This window comes from Ruditapes philippinarum, unplaced genomic scaffold, assembly GCF_026571515.1.
Source record: "Ruditapes philippinarum isolate M1 unplaced genomic scaffold, ASM2657151v2 ctg1594_1_1_1_1, whole genome shotgun sequence".
Lineage (NCBI taxonomy): Eukaryota > Metazoa > Mollusca > Bivalvia > Venerida > Veneridae > Ruditapes > Ruditapes philippinarum.
In genome coordinates this window covers 222,220-240,303 of record NW_026864481.1, presented here as the reverse complement: position 1 = coordinate 240,303, position 18,084 = coordinate 222,220, and positions in this window count along the sequence as shown.

Genomic DNA, 18,084 nt, shown 5'->3' with positions numbered 1-18,084 from the left:
GACCAAGTGGCAAGGAGCCCAGGACATGGCACAAGACATTTTCAAAGAATTAGAGTATTTGCTCGCTCGAGATTTAACTAAATGTAAAATTCAAGTTTGACTGAAATGAGGAAAGGCAGGACACACGATAAACTAAATAACAACCCCAAACCCCTCAAAATAATAAATAGAATAAAAAATGAAATATGTATCCGGTCCTAATTTCTTTTTATTACAATACAATGATCACAATAAAACATTATACCATTTCTATAAATTCATGAATATGAATACACTAGAAAATATCAAATTAAAATGAAATGACATATTATATCAAAACATGTCTTTGTATTAAGAAATTTAGAATAACATGCGTGAAGTTACATGAAAGAGTTTAATACAGTTACAGACAGTAAACATATAGATAATAGAAAAAGACACTTTACATTTTACTTTACGCAACATTAAATAGTGTGTGCTATAAAACTATTATTCTCTGAGAACAAATATTGGCTGAAGGTCATACCACTATAAAATTTAATTAATCACAGCATGTTATGTTTTGCTGAGAGCAATATCTGTTATGCAAATAAATCATCAACGGCATGTAAACATTTCGGTGTAACATGAAAATAATTGACATTATAGTCATTCTTCAATAAAATCAATGCAAATCATTGCAAACCATTTCAAATATTCAATTAACGAAGCATGCAACAATGTATCATGTAACAATGGATTACATGAACGAGCAAGTATGATTGCAAACACAATGCACAAACAGTATTAAAGAATGTACAAGCTAGCGAAATTTCAAATTTTAATTGAATTGTCTGAGATTATCTACAAGATGAATCTTCTTGTGTCTAGATTTTTTAAACCAATGTTTGTCTCGAGTATACTGTTTCATGTTGCTATTAAAGATAGACTTACACACTAAAAATGTGAAAATGTTCTGATTTGTATAATATTCTTGGTGAGTTTGAAGTTTAAACAATTAGAATAACAATATTGCAAAAATATTTTTTATCTGTAAGTATGTTTTATACAAGTGATTTCCTGCAAGGAATTTCTTTATATTCATAGAGTATTTAATCAAACTGATTTCTCATAAGAATTAATGGTATGAAAAAGAGTTCATTATATATTGTTGAGTAGAATACTTTCCTACTGGACTCGTATGGGGATACACAATCTGTATTAGACGCGCCCAATATAACTTTTTTGTCTTGTCCGATAAAATAAAATAATATGTTACTAAAAATGTATCCTAAATGTATGCCAGTATTTTTCTCCGGCCGATAATACATTATTTCATTACACGGCAATAAATTAAATAAAAACGGCCATTTTCTTTTCTTTTATTTTATACATATGTTTCCATAACTACACAGAAATCATATCGTAACAAAATATTTATCATATTTATAAATTTTTAAATATCTCGTGTATTTAGAAGAAAAAAAATACTTAAGATAATTTATATGATTATTTCATATAGATAATTATATCACTCTATTGCTTATATAAAATTGACATATATTTGCTAATATAGTACCGATATATTTATTGTCAAATTGAGTTATATTGACTATACATTGTTATATTTCAAAATATTGACTTGTATAATCGTCATTGTCTAACAGTTGATATTGGAACATATTTAGGAAAAAAATGTTAATCTTCCTAAAATATAAAACATATTAACCCACTTTTATTATAAAAAAAAACGTTACAGGCAAGTTTCAAATGAATATTATTTACAGAAATTTCAGCCAAAAGAGTTATTTATTATTCATGCTTAGTAAATTTCAAAAAATTAGAGGAATCATGTCACCACGCAGCTTTTTTTGACTTTCTACAGTTTACTCATTATATATCCTAAGATGGACTTACTGTTGCTTTAAATAGGCAATTTACAATTCATGGCACGTAAAATATAGATAGTGTGTAGTACTGTACAATACAATCATTCTCTCTCTCGTTTGAGAACAAATATTGGCTACAGGCCATATCCTAACAAAATTTAATTAATGACAGCATGTAATGTTTTGCTGCTAGCAATATTCGTAAAACAAAAAAGTCATCAGCTGCATGCAAATATCACGGTGTAGCATAAACGTATATGATTATTTGATATTATAGTCCTTTTATGATACAATTATTGTATAATCACGGCTAACCTCCAAGGATCTGAAATCAACATAGTATGCATCAATGTATTACATGCACGAGTAAGCATGATTGATATGACTGCAAACACTATATACACAATCATCATATAGTTTCAGACTAGTATATATAGAATGTACAAGGTAGCGAAATATCGCAGCTTAATCAAAATCATCAGGATGCATCTCCTTATAAATAGGTAACTTAAATCAACGTCTACTTCGCGTTAACTATTTACATTCGCCGTTGAATATTGACTTACACAATTAAAGCATGTAAACGTTCTAAATAGTGCAGCTTCTAAGTGAGTTTGAAGTCTAAACAATACGAGTTTGTCTGAAAACTAACAATATCTTGTAAATGCATGAAAATACTTAAAGACCATTGCTTAGGCATTTAAGGATTATGTAACATGATTTCTGCAATGAAATTAATATATTTATAGAATGCTCTAACTGTTCAAGGATAATAGGAAGATTATTTAGACTATTGAGTCGACGTTAATAATTTATAACTGATATCTCGTTGAACTTATCAGCCATTTGTTCTCGGGGTATATCAGTATCAATGTATGAGATAACAATTACATTGGTTACAAAAAAATATGTATTTTCCGGGAAATACTTCTATTAATAACATGTATTTGTTTTTTTTATCAAACTTTCAATACAAAATTATTCTTAAAGTACACAATTTTAATCTTCCGAATCTACTTACACAATTTTTTTTATTTGTTTTTTCTATGTAACCATGGAAACAACACAACTGCAAATGGTATTTCAATTAATTCTTAGATAAATCGCAGAAACTAATCGTGCAGTATTTCCCTAAAGACAAATATGTTGTCATTAGAGTAATCATAACTTGAAGGATTTATAGATTGACAGCAAAGCAATTCTATTATAATATCGCGTGAGTAGATTAAAGTTTAAGTTGGCTACAACAGAATGTCAATGTAACATGAAAAAATGTACTTCAAATAATTTCAAAGACAAAATTACTGTTCTCAAAGACAAAAGTACTGTTTTAATTTTAGTTTGTTTTTAAAACAAATAATATCTTTTTAAATGTATGAGAACAAAAGTAACAGTGTTTTATTGTTTCTAGGCATGCATTATATATTTTTTCATTTTCAAAGTAGAATATGACAAATGTCTGCGAACGTTCAAAGTGCAATAAATACAGCAATTGAGATTTTAAATCATAAATTAACAATAACCATCTATCAGATAAAATAAAAGTTTGGCCATCGCATGACACTCCCCTTTCAGATAACTTACTAAATGACTTTCTGCTTTTTGCACAGTTATTCGGTCGCAGTAAATGTAATTAGAAATTTGATAGTCTATATAATTAAGTGGTTTCTCCTAAATAGAAAACTTTCGGATGAACTATTCTCAGCACGGGTCTTTTCAGCAATATTTATTTTTGTCTGTGTATGTCAAAATATGGAATGTTCATTTGGCAACTGGATAAAATTCCTGAAATAAAAATTAAGTCGAAAATTCAACGTTGTTGAAGCGTTGTGAAAAGACAACGTCGTATATTGCAGAAAAGCACTAAACAATTTAATTCAACCATTTCTATTTGAAATTTTGTATTTTTCTTTCTTATCCTATTTTCGTTATGACCATTCTGAATATTTCTTATGAACATGATTTAAAGCTGCCATGTTAAAATTAACTCGAAAGACACATTAAAGATAACACAAAAAAGTGACCTCAGGGCATGTACATGTTTCTTTTCTCTATCTAGACTATATAAGTGTAATATGAGTATATAGTTGACATTTATTTGTTTTGCATGAAAGATTGAAAGATCGAATTTATAACAGATGTTATTTGTTTACGATTGGCGTAGCAATTTAGCCACAAGTGAAAGAAAATAAGCTGGTGTTTACGATTCAAATATATTTTTAACTTATATAAAAACAGATTTTTTTTCTAAGAAACGAGTATTGGTTTTAAATTTTACAAAGTTTTGCTGCTTAAGGATATGCGCTCTCAATTCTTCGAGTATAAAATATTTCTGTAAATCTTACAAATCAAATAGATATTAACATGATAAGTGTAAATTTCATTTTCTTAAGGTCAATTCTTAAGACTGATATAACAGTTTCCTTCAGTTTAAAAATTAAACAAAAAGTCTTGTTTAATCGTGATGGCATGTAAGCACAATGGCCATTTTTTTGGTTCTTTTAAATGTTTCATAAGTCATTTTTTCCCTTAAATGTAGCATGAATACATATTTAAGAGTTCCTTTTACTCTGTTTACATGTAAAAGTTTTGTTCATTCAGTTTAGTTAAACAACTCGGGCAATATGTATAAAAGACCATTTATACAAGGGTTATTGGCCAAGAATATAACAAGAAAGTGTCAAAACATTTAATCTTAAATTTGCCTGATGGGCCGACTCCTATTATAACATGCTAGTTCGGATAAATAAAGATGTCTTATTTCAGACTATTGTGGCGAATAATGACTATAGAGCATGGAAACTATTGTATTAGACATAAATAAAATAAATCGTTATGCGCTCACTTTCGAAGGTTATATTTTTCACTTCCTGATCCAGAGTTTGGTCGGCGCCAGACGAAGAACCTCCTATACACGGATGACCACTTCCAATAGCTGGTGTTTCGGGAAGAAGCACGGGGTTTTAAATGCTGTTTTCCGGTGATTTGTCTCTGTATTTTTGATTAACACTTTATGATAGGTTGTTAAAAATATTTTAACGCAATGAATTTTAGTACAGGAAAAGTAATGAAATACCTTTGTGCCACTGAAAGGAACATTTTTATACAATGGCGTTCGTTTACAGTGAATTTGTAAATATGTTATTATTGTGCATGTAAACTGAACAGACAAAACAAGTAGATGTCGCCATTCATTTAAATATGAAATATGAAGTGCGTTCCTCTTAGTTAGGCAACCAATGTTATCGAACTGTCACTTGATTTGCCACACTATGTTACTAATTTTTATATATATATGTGTGTCTTTTATCCTTTGGTCACCTGGAGTAATAATCTTGTTTGAATAGTGAGATATATAAAAATGAATGAAGTTTTGTTGACCTTTACCTGTGCACTGAGTATACACACTTAGATTTACATAATGTCACTTAAAAGTGTATGAACGTGAAAAAGTTTTGTTGGTGTTCTTTTTTTTTAGTTTATGTTGTTGTTTTGTTTTGTTGTTGTTGTTATTCTTTTCCTCCCAGCACTAATATATGACACATAATATACAAAGTTATCTTTTATACAAATCATTAAAAAAAATACAGTTAACATAAGACGGAAATATTTGTTTAACGTTTTATGTGCTTGACTTGTTGTGTTTTTCAAATAATAAATTGAATCCTTTCTGTTCAATAAATACTTCCGGTAATTTGTCCACATCTCTTAAAAATTGTTTGTTAATTAAAAGACAAATTATATCATGGAAAATTGTCACTTTACTTAACCTAAACATTTGTGATTATCTTTGCAAAATAGATGTCTTATCTAGATATTAAATATATTCCGCATACACGCAAAACAAATATTTATTCTGGATGTATTTCCCCCTAGAGATATCTATTATTGAAGCATCAACTTACTACGAGAAACTGTTTTCCCAGGCGGACGTAGTAATTGGTCTCACACATAAAAGAGCGTTCAATAAAGCAATTCCTTTGTAGTTTCTTAAGTATAAAAATTGTATTGAAAGTCTAGAACTACATTATTTATTAAAATGTATATATTATATTAATTTAAATGTGTATTTTTCTGAAACGTTTTCAAACACTGATTCATGAATAAATATCTAAATTATGTATCAGTTATTAATAAAGACAATGAATGCAATGTAAATGCTCCTATATAATTACGTACTTCATAAAATTATTTTGTGCCCCGAAGAGTTGATGCATCAGAAATTGCAGCTACCGTGCGAAATCGTAAGAGGCGAGTAAATTAATTCAAATTACTGGAGTCTATCTAGTAGGTGATTTTTTACCCCCAATCTGGTGTTACTTTGAGTTTGTAACACCCGAGATTAGACAAAAAACATATTTCATGTTTCGACACAATATGTCCTTAATTGTGTTAGTGGCTGTAAAACCAATAAAAAACCAATGTTGCCTTAAATTGAAATTCAAATGGTAATTTTTCACATGCGACTGAATTGTTGACATATACTTACTAAGGGTACTGCATGAATCATCTCTATATTAATTGGTTTTTCTAGGCTTCAAACAATGTAAATTCTTCAAATAACATATTATTGTAATATTAAATACTGATAGTCAAAAAATACATAACATTCAACATAATGAGTAAGGTTTTAGCTATGTGTTGTGAACGTCTTTAGGTATATCAAATTACCCACATCAACTAAGTTCTCGTATCTTTAATTCATTGTTTGAATTATCTAATTAAATATTTTAACATGCTATCGGCTTTTCTTGACCTGGAAAGAGGAATCACGCTACCAAGAATCTAAATTTAGCCATGTTCACTCAGGTTGTGAGAGGTCATGCAATGTTTACCAATAATCAATTTGTAATGTTTATTCAATCTCAGTTTCATAACGGTCACGCTAGGTTATTGTGTGAATCAGAACTGACCAATTTAAAATTTGATACTTGATATTACTGGATTTTCATAAAAAGATTTTGCATGACATCAAATGCTGTTAAAAGTTTTATTTAAAGTTTCTTAGGACAAAATGTTGCCATGATAGAAGATTTATCATTAGCCATATGCATTGATGATGATAACAATAAAAATAATAAGAATAATAATGATGATTATAACAATGATAATATAATAATAATAATGTGAATTCTTGTATGAAGTCCCTTAAAAAAATATATAGATAATACAGACGGAAATGCTTATCTCAGGTGTAATTTCAAAACCAAATAACGTCAGGAAAATTTTGTTTAGTTCAAATTCGTCAAACATGTTTTTTATTATTTTTTCTATTTAATTTATAAGCATGTAAGAATGGCATAATAAAATTGTCTTGTATTATAGATCTCTCTTAAACAAGTGAACAGTTTATTGCAAAAGCCTGGCGACCTGCTTGATTGTATCCCAGCATTTGAACTCAAATTGAGCATTATTCTACAATAAAGTACTCATAATTGATATTATTTCTTAGCAATTAGATTATATAGTTTCAAACAGAATATCATATTTAGCCTTTGTTTTCATTTCTTGTAGGAAATAAAATGGCATTATCCTATACCGTAAATAAATTTATTGCATCATTTTGGTAAATAATTGTTGCAAATAAATAAACCGGCAGATGTTGTGGAAGTAAAAGGTCACATTATTTATCAGTTATCACATATGTTACTAGTAACTTTTTTTATGAAAAAGCAATTTTTTTATTTAATGACTTTTTCTTCCTTTTTTGTATGAAAAAAATATCAAGTTAACCAAGTAACTTATCAATCAATTGAAAAATTCTAATTTTATGTTTATTACCCAGCACCCAAGAAGAAAGAAGAAAATTTGAAATCAGAATATTTGTGACAAAACTATTTGTCTAAACATATATCAAGTGGTACAAAAATCTTGAAAACATATTTCAAGTCCCTCTAAAAAGTAGTGGATATAAACTTCTAATAAAACCAAAAGATGGGAAATGACATGTTACGGATATGTTTTTGTCAGCAAAAACAATATTTCTCTAGATTTATAACCGCAAAACTACATAATTTCCTGAATAATAGTGAGTAATCTTGATCTATGTACATCTTTAACATTATATGGTTGTGTTAGATACATGTACCTAACTACATGTAATATGGTTCGATTATTGTTTTGATTTATTTACGTAAGGGATTCCTATTCAATTGTGTTAAAATGTTTTTACATTTTTATGTGTAATGTAAATACTTAGTATCAGAGAAAATTTGATAACGAAGTTCTTGTCATAGTAACATTTAACACTTTGACACGGGAAGAAAATTTGAATTTTCAAATCATTTACCGAAAATAGAGAAAACAAATTCCAGAAGAACGGCCAGAACGACTGAATTTAATGTTGCAGGCTCAGTTTGATTGAACCTGTCCATGGACGGTACTGGTAATGAAAGCTACTGTTCTCAACCCCTAGCACCGGCGCTGGTAGATCTTAACTGGTAGATGAAGACCTGTATTGTCCTTAAACAATTAGTTTGGTTTAAGCAGGCACAGCAGTACAACAAGTGACTTTCCGTAAGTTAATTGGATAGCTTTCGCATATGAAAGAAGTCATCGTTTTTTATTTTGCATGACTCAAATCCACAGCTGTCGATGAAGAGCAAGTTATTTCAACCACCCGACCCCTGTCGTCTCTAGGAAGACGTTAACTGGACGGTTTTATAAAGTTGTAGGCTTTGCAGCGCTTAAAACTTTTTAAATGTACATACCTTCATCATATAACATTCATTTATATTACCTATTTTTCTGGTAATATATCATGATATCAGGTAATTCCCAATCGACCCAGAAAAAAATAAAAGCATCTTATCACGTTTCTTATTTAGCCTTGTTGTTTAAATACCATAGGTCAAGTAATGTTTCCAAATATATCGATTTGTAGAATTTATGTCATGACATTTAATCTATTATCACGTAAGCTTGATTTTCTTAGCTTATACTTAATGATTCGCCTTACAAATAAATGTCATTAAGAGCTCATAAAATTTCTTAATGTTGCCATTTAAGTTACCGATCTATCATCCGTCAGAATTTCTTTTCATGTTTGCTATCTATATGGCCGTTGGCAAGCAAATGTAACATCAACTAGCTTTGAGAATTGTTTGATTGTACCATCATCTCTTTGTTTAAGAAGTGCATTGCGTAGGAGGAAAACTTGCGCTTATTTTCATACCTTTTTAACTATATGCTAAGAAACTACAAATAGGCAAAAGTGTCATTGTAAAAGACTGATATCATTAAACAATTGTTAAGGTATTGTTATAGGATGAAAAGGTTGTATCCTAGTATAACAGCTTTAAATGCAACTGAAAAGAAATTATTTGTGTATGGTCTATGACGGATGGTTCTATAAAGTTTATTTCAATAATATCGCTTAGTGGTAAGTTCTACAATTCAACTCCATTGTATTGAATTACCTTTGTTGCTTCAATCTTCGTTGGTTCTAACAAGCAGACGTTTTTATTGAATCTGAAAGAAAACCTTTCTACACCTAATAACTCGTTTGTAACAAATTTTGTAATACGCAGTTTTATGAGTACTAACAAGAAAATTTCTTTCTTTCTTGCCCTCTACTATCATGAGCAATTAGTTAAAATTTTTACCTCAGTCTATAAAATGTACATTGTGTATTTTCAAAGTAAACGCAATGTAAGTCAGTAAAATATATTTTGATATGAAATAATAGCATACATTTAGGACAAACATTCTCTCAATGTTTACGACAGAGGGCCTATATATCTTTTTTATCAAATATAGTTTCTTAGGCATATCAGAAAAAAAATATGTTGTTTATACCGCTGCTTAAAACTTCTTAAAATACGATCACGTTAATAATTTTTTACAGCAACTTAAAGTACAATGTATTTACACAATACAGTTGGAAAAGTACAAAACATCCCATAATGGTAAGTTAAGAGCCCAACGCGTTTACAACGCTAGTGTGGCAAAAGTCTCCCGCATTTAAAGTGGTAGCTTGAAGAATTCTATATGCTTTTGCCTCATCTTGTTACCTAGAACTTTTTTGTCGATAATTTTATTGACCTTGTTTACAATAACCATCTTATCGTAAATCGTGACACGATCTCGGGTTACTTCAGACAGGCCTAGAAAAGAACCACAGCACGCTATCAAGAATAATAAATTAGAAATAACTATTGAAAGTGGCAGAGGTTGTAAAATGTTTCCAGGTAAATCGATTTGTGATGTGATCGCTTTCCCAATAAGTTTGTTTACAGCAAGTATACGCGAAGGTTTCAAAACAATATCGTATGACATAGATGTTTTGTCATTTACTTGGTAATGTTGCACAGAAACATAAGTAAATATCAGTATAATAAGGTATATACCTTAAGTCACATAATATGAACTTGCGTTAATGATTTTTGAAATAAAAATTAGACATTTCGGTAGTTATGTATATTCATTAGCAGATATGGATTTCAAAACTTCTAGCTAAGCAAACAAAGTGAAAAGTGACTTTTAACAGGAGTCATCATCATGTAGTGCATCAGATAATCGAAGCATTTTCAGTATGAATGAACATTTTTAACGTTAAGGCGGAATGCCTCAAACACCCGTGACAAAGGGGCAATTAACGGCCCCTCAGCTACTGCACTGGCTAATACTCACCTGACCATTAGTTAGATTACGGTTGGCTCAACATTGTGCTTTTTTATTAAAAATCCTAGAGTTTAATATAATATACAAAAATAACAAATGTTCTCATACTCAAAAGCAAAACAGTTAATTGTTAAGTATAACCAAAGGAATACATTTCTTAAACACGGAATATACTATCAGACAAGAAACGTCTTTTTTAACATATACTGGTGTCATCAAAGCTTACAAAGCTTATTTAGTGGTAATTAAAGCAAATTGGAAATGCATCTTATCGGTGCGTAGACAGAAAATGTTATTTAAAACTGTCAAGAGAAACAAGATCTATACAATCAACTCATCTATTGGATTTTTTTCCCTCATTTTTAATCAGCGTACTGTCTAAAACTATTGGGTGATATACGTATTTATATATTTCTTTTGTAAAAAAGATGTGCAGGGGCATTAAGTACAGAACCTGTACTCGTACCTTACAGAAAGGATGTCTGAAATAGTTAGTCTAAATAAATATTTGAAATAAGACAGGGGAGTAAATAACGCATTTTATTTAAGAAAATACTCACGACAGGTAATAATATACGCAACGTGTATTTTTTTATTGTATCTTTTTAAAGAACCAAAAGACTTCAGTTCTAATGAGAGCATTTTCTGTAAATGGTCGGATTCTTTACAGCTCCATGCCTCTGGATGAGTCAAAATATTTCAAGAAAGACAACATTCAGAAAAATGTACTATGATTTTAAGTAAAGTTTTTAAGTTTTGAGTAAAAATAAAATCACAATTCTAGAAATAATTAACATTTTTTATGCAACTAATGTTTGATTTTGCAATGTTTATTGTTCATATTTTTACTGCTGATGATAAAAAATCCAAATTATGTAGTTTGATTGTATCCAAAAGATTTCAAATATTTTAGGGAATAATCCCATACCAGCGTAGCAACTTCCATACAAATGCATTTGTTATAAATTTTCTAAAAACATTCTGAAAGTTTGACATTTTTGATTGCTTAGATTCACATTTAAATTAAACATAAGCCACTCAACTTTCTACCCTCACTATAATAAAAATTATATACAAGCCTATTATGACATTTGATTAAATATAATATTTCTGAATTATATTTAATGTATTAAGAAAATGGTGCTTAAAGTAATCGTTGAAATATACAAAACCTATTCAATTTACTTATTACAGACATTTAACATATCACTGCACTCATCATAAAATGTTATGTGCTAAAAGCAAAGCAATGATCAATCACTCTTCCTCCTTTGGGAACAAATATTGACTTAAGGCATTATTTTTACAAATTTTAATTCATCAAAACATGCAATGTCTCGTTGCAAGCCAAATCTGTAATGCAACAAAGTAATCGGATGCATGCAAATGATGATGATTTAAAATATCAACTTTCCATGCAGCTTTTGTTTGATTGCAAACAGTAGGACAACAGTATTTCTGGGGCAGAGATACGACCAATATTAAAACAAGAAAAATGTCGCAACTAAATTTTATCATCTTGTGATATCTTCATTTGAGGTGTGTATCATTGTGTCACGGTAATCAAGAAAATGTGACTCGAATACTTCCGATATTAGTTTCGATGATAAAACCCAATTTATTGCATATCCAAATACATTTATTCTATATGTGAATGTGTTCACTCCAAGAATAAAACTGTAACAGTTACAGATTTCAGGTCTAATAAGACATAGATAAGACACATTTCCAATTTCCAATTTTTATACACGTAACTTGTCTTGAAATAACAAACATGATTTTCGATTCAGACTCATCTCATTTTTCAAAATTGAATCTCGCTTACGGCCAGAGCTGGGGGGATGAGAGATTTTGCTATTTTTCATAAACTCTCACGAACAAGCCGGGTCTGCAATGTTTTTGCGGGTTGTGTTTATATGGCGAAAATCGAGCTTTACTGGAGTAGAAGACCTAATCTGTCCCTCCAAGCATAATAACAGACACAAACTGTCACCTAAATAAAACTACCGATGTTCTCTTAGCTAGTCGGATAGCTTCATTACACATGTACATGAAAGAATTAAAAGTCCCTGACATGACTGAAACACACAAGGGAGAGTGGCAATGAGTTTGAAGCAAACAACTTTAACCACTTGATCACGGACGCCCCTATGATAATATTTATAAAAGCTGAAACTGTTTACGTTTGTTCGCATTTTATATGAATTTTCTAATGTTAGAGATTACTCTTTAATAACATTTTACCTATGCTATAAAAAAAGAAAACAGTTATGAAAAGATATGCATCTGAACAAATATCAAAATGAAATTTCCTTCATCATTATTACATAATTACACGACTATAAATTAAGCAAAATATCCTTCTCTCATTTTAATAAAATACATGCAAGGTAATATTAAATGTAATATGATATTTGTCAAACGTCTTATTTACTTACAAGCACAGTTAAGAAACCTGATTATTCAAACAAAATCTGTTATGTTACATGTACTTCAAGTACTGTTTTAGCACGCAACATAAAACTTTATGTTCGTTTTGAACGTTTTGTAATCCTCTGATTAATCATTTTTTTAGCTTTGCGAACAAACATTGGCCAAAGGCTATGTCATTACAAAATTTAATTAATCACAGCATGCAATGCTTTGTTGTTGCAAGCGATTTTCATTTTACATCAGTAGCATGCAAATAATTTCAATGTGCCATGAACTATTTGAAGCTATAAGCTTTACCAAAAATGTAATTATGTAAACATTTTAAATCAACAAATAATGAAAAACAACATATTGCAAGAGATTAAAACAATAAACGCCGAACAAACTTATGTACATTTAATACCTACCGAGAACAAATATGGGCAACTGGCCTTATCTTTACAAAAATTTAATTAAACACAATATCCAATTTTTTGCTGCGACCATTTGTCGTTATTCTTTCAATTCATCAGTTGCATGCAGATAATCTCCATTTAGAATATAAACTATTTGAACTAATGATATAAGTCAAAAAATGAACCTACGGTCAACCTTTAGTTTTAAAATCCAAAAATAAAAAATCTTACAGCTTTTTATTGCACATGCTTAATAAATAAATAAATAAATGCTATACAAGAAAGTCATGAGCGGGTAAATATACACATAATAATACATAACATAAAGAAATACCGCAACTCTTCCTATTACACAGCAAACACTTCCATACTAAAAATATTGCATAATTAGATGAATGTTTTATATAAAAAACAATTTTAGGCAGTCATATGAACTTGTTTAAACTCAAACCACACACGCAATACATTAATCATAATATTTTTATATAAATGTTACCATAGAAACAACAAAACTGCAAATGGTACTTTAATAAAACCCAAGATAAATTACAGCAAGCAATCATGCAAACTTTCCTAAAAGACAAATATATAACGACGTTATTACAGTTATTATATAGCATTACATTTACCGATTGTTGCCACTAAGCATTTTCAGTACAAAAACAATACTATGATATTATGATATCACGTGAATAGGGCAGAATTTACTTCAGTTTTGATTTTACGAAATGGAAATATAATATGAATGCATTTTCTCGTGTTAACGAAGAAACTCATAAGCATATGAATTACAGCTTCCAAACAACAACAAAACAACAAGACATAGATTTGCTTAAATATTTATTTGACAAAATGTACATAAAATTATCAAAATTTATTACTGACAGTTCACTAACCCTTCGCAAATGCAGCATTTTACATATTTTACATAGGTATATGTCAAATATATCACTTATTACTTAAAAGAAAACATTGATTTATTGATTATCAGATACGAACAAATAACCGAGAGCATCTGTCAAATGAAGTGTAAAAAAACAATAGTCAAAACAAGATTACTTCATTATTAATTTTAGTAGTAAGATTGCTTCGGTACAGATATTTTGTTATTTGCTATTTAATAAGTAAAGTCTTCCAAATGGCACAGTCTATGTTATATTGTTAACATTACTAAGCTTTTTAGCTGTTTGTATGTTTATGTTTTAAACATCGATTCATGTTTTCTTTGATTAAGTGATATATTAATTTCATTTTTTATTATCAATTAATGTAAAAATAATATACTAAAGTACTAATTTAAAAGTTAGTTTTCGCCGATTTTTTTATTTTGTTTTGCGACAGCAAAACAGAATTGTACTAGAGCAGAATTAGTCGAGATAATCAAATGTATTCTATATAGATAAAGAATTCTGTCAAAAGCGATGTCGAGATAACGACAGATGTTTAACATTACCAAAAACATTTTTGTTTGTGATGGCGGTTATGTTCTTCAATATTGGAGGAATAAAAGTATATATCTGTAGTTTATTTCTATTGCATATTATATTCTTTGAAGCAGTTGACTTTAAATGTAATCAAAGTAACCATATTGAATAACTGTCACTCATAATCAAAAGACCGTATATTGTGAATATCCAAGTCCCATACATATCTCTAAGTAGATATTTCCTTAGACATATGTTTGCCTACAAATTACATTTTGACATTTCATAATGTTTATCATTCCTCTTCAAAAGACGATACCGGTATCAAATAATGTAAATAAGTAGTATTAAATTTGCTTAAACGTAATATCTCATGTTCGCCTAGCTAAGAAGACACGTTGTATTTTTCCTTCTACTTATCATATAGTTCATACTGAAAAAATGTAATAATGATCTATTTCTTGAATTAACATACTATCTTAATATTTTGATTTTTTTGAGAACAATATTTGATTAATTTGCCAGATAACAGTATGAATTGTTTTATTAATGTAAGTGGATTGGTCTACAATGGGCACATTTTCCATAAGTATTTCAAATATTGATAAAAAACAATAGAAATGTATTATATGGATTTTCGTATAAAATTCTGCATGTCTTGAACAAAGTATTGTTGATAAAGTACTATGTGATTTTGAATGATCTTATATCTAAAAAAATAATATTTTGTTCTAGAACACTTTATTATTTGCTATATAAAATGTGTAATATCTTCGGTTATAATTCTTTTGTGGTTGATGGTTCTATCTAACACTAAATACTATCAACGTAATAATTGATTGCATTACAGACCTTCCATTATAGACATATTCCCTTCAAAAGTTCAATACACTTTCGCATCTTGTTTAAAGACTTCTATATTATTGAGAAGTGAATCATATTCTATAATTATTTGTTTCTATTTCTAAATGCCAGAATAACTGCAGGTCCATAGAAACTATATTTTGAGCTGTATTTCATGTTACATTTAATTACAATGTTGGTAAAGTATCTTATGTACAAAGAAAGGAGCGCTTTGAGAAAATGATTATATTTCCAGTAGCAATTTAAACATCTAAATAAACTTTTAATATATACTTCACATGCAACATTTAATACAAAAAGCTGAGTCCTGATCAATCATTTCCATATCTTGACAAAATGTTATTCGCCATTGCATGTTTAGTTTAGCAGAGAGCCAAATTTGTAATACATACGTCAAATGAATACAGTATAACGCAAACTTTAATTTATATTGTTTTGTTCTTGGTTTTGTCTGTTATACGTGTTATATCTGAAATGAAGACATACATTACAGTCATTAATCAATGTTAATACCCTTCTTTTCAGCATCATTTTGCAAGCAATTTAGCAATGCGATGTATCCTTCCGTAGAAAGAAGATGCCATCTTAACTGTCAATAGAAAAATCTTTTGATCTCAAAAATTAACACATCGTTAGTGTTTTTATTTTGTCCTAGAAATTTTAATCAGAAGACGTTTTACGGAAGTGATGAAAAAGTAAAAATATTACAGTAGTCTTCTCATTAGAGATAATACAATTTGAAACAACTGCCATGCCCCCTCTAATTCACGTTTAGCAATATTCAGTCTTCATCACATATTGTGGACAAATATTAGATGTTGCAGGAACAGTAAATGAATATAAGTTGCAAAAAGGGTGAAGTTACACTGATATATCTAATATATTTTACGTATTTGAAATACAATGTAAAAACAATCAAATCAATTTTGTTTTTAATATACACAATTCCTAAACTAAACTGAAGTGCTTTATACCTTAAGACATTTTCGAAGAATTAGAGTATTTGCTCGCTCGCGATTCAACAAAATGTATAAAATTCAAGTTTGACTGAAATGAGGAGAGGCAGAACACACGATAAACTTAATAACAACCCCCAACTCCTCAAAATAATAAATAAAATAACAAAATGAAATATCCGGTCCTAAATACAGTTAAACATTATTTTATTACAATACAATGATCTCAATAAAACATTTTACCATTTTTCTATGAATTCATGAATATGAATACACAAGAAAATATCAAATTAAAATTAAATGACATATTATATAAAAACATGTCTTTGTATTAAGATATTTAAAATAACATGCATAAAATTACATGAAATTGTTTTATACAGTTACAGACAGTAAATCTATAGCTCATAGAAAAATAAACTTTACATTTTACTTTACGCAACATTAAATAGTGTGTGCTTTAAAACTATCTTTCTCTGAGAACAAATATTGGCTGAAGGCCATACCACTATAAAATTAATTTAATCACAGCATGTTATGTTTTGCTGAGAGCAATATCTGTTATGCAAATAAATCATCAACGGCATGTAAACATTTCGGTGTAACATGAAAATAATTGACATTATAGTCATTCTTCAATAAAATCAATGCAAATCATGGCAAATCATTTCAAATATTAAATTAACGAAGCATGCAACAATGTAGCATGTAACAATGAATTACATGCACGAGTAAGTATGATTGATATGATCGCAAACACAATGCACCATCAGTATTAAAGAATGTACAAGCTAGCGAAATTTCAAATTTAAATTGAATTGTCTAAAATCTACAAGATGAATCTTCTTGTGTCTACATTTTTTAAACCAATGTTTGTCTCGAGTATACTGTTTCATGTTGCTATTTAAGATAGACTTACACACTAAAAATGTGAAAAAGTTCTGACTTTAAAAAATGGTTCCGTTGATGGAGACTCCTAATCTTTCTGTTTATAATGCCGTTGCTATGTACAGATCACCATCATGTGCTCTATATTTTCGTTTTCGTTTTTCGATGGGGCATTTATGTGTTGGTGAATGTATCATATTTAGCACTATGTACCATTTGTGGATAGCGCCCCTTTCCAAGAAAGAGCAAAATCCTTAAATGATATCAACATATTATGTAGGAGCATCCAACCTCGTTAACCATATTATTATTATATAGAAATTAATATGTTTTGTCGTATTGTAATATTTACATCATTCTGCCTCTCCCAAGCGAGATGTCATGTGAAACCACGCTTTGTTTAATATTGTTTCCTGAAGCTCTTTGGTTTGGTAATTTTATATAGCACAGTGAACCAGCTTAAAGTGTATGAGCTACTTTTCCACCTACCAAAGAATTATTTGCCGTGAATACACATGCCATCTCGACTTCTTGTCACGTATTGCCATGTTTCTATTTTTGTATGTATATATATTGATGCTTTGTCAATGGCTCTTTTTAGGGCTTTAGTGCAAATAAAAGTTCTTCTTCTTCTTCTTCTTCTTCTTCTATTCTT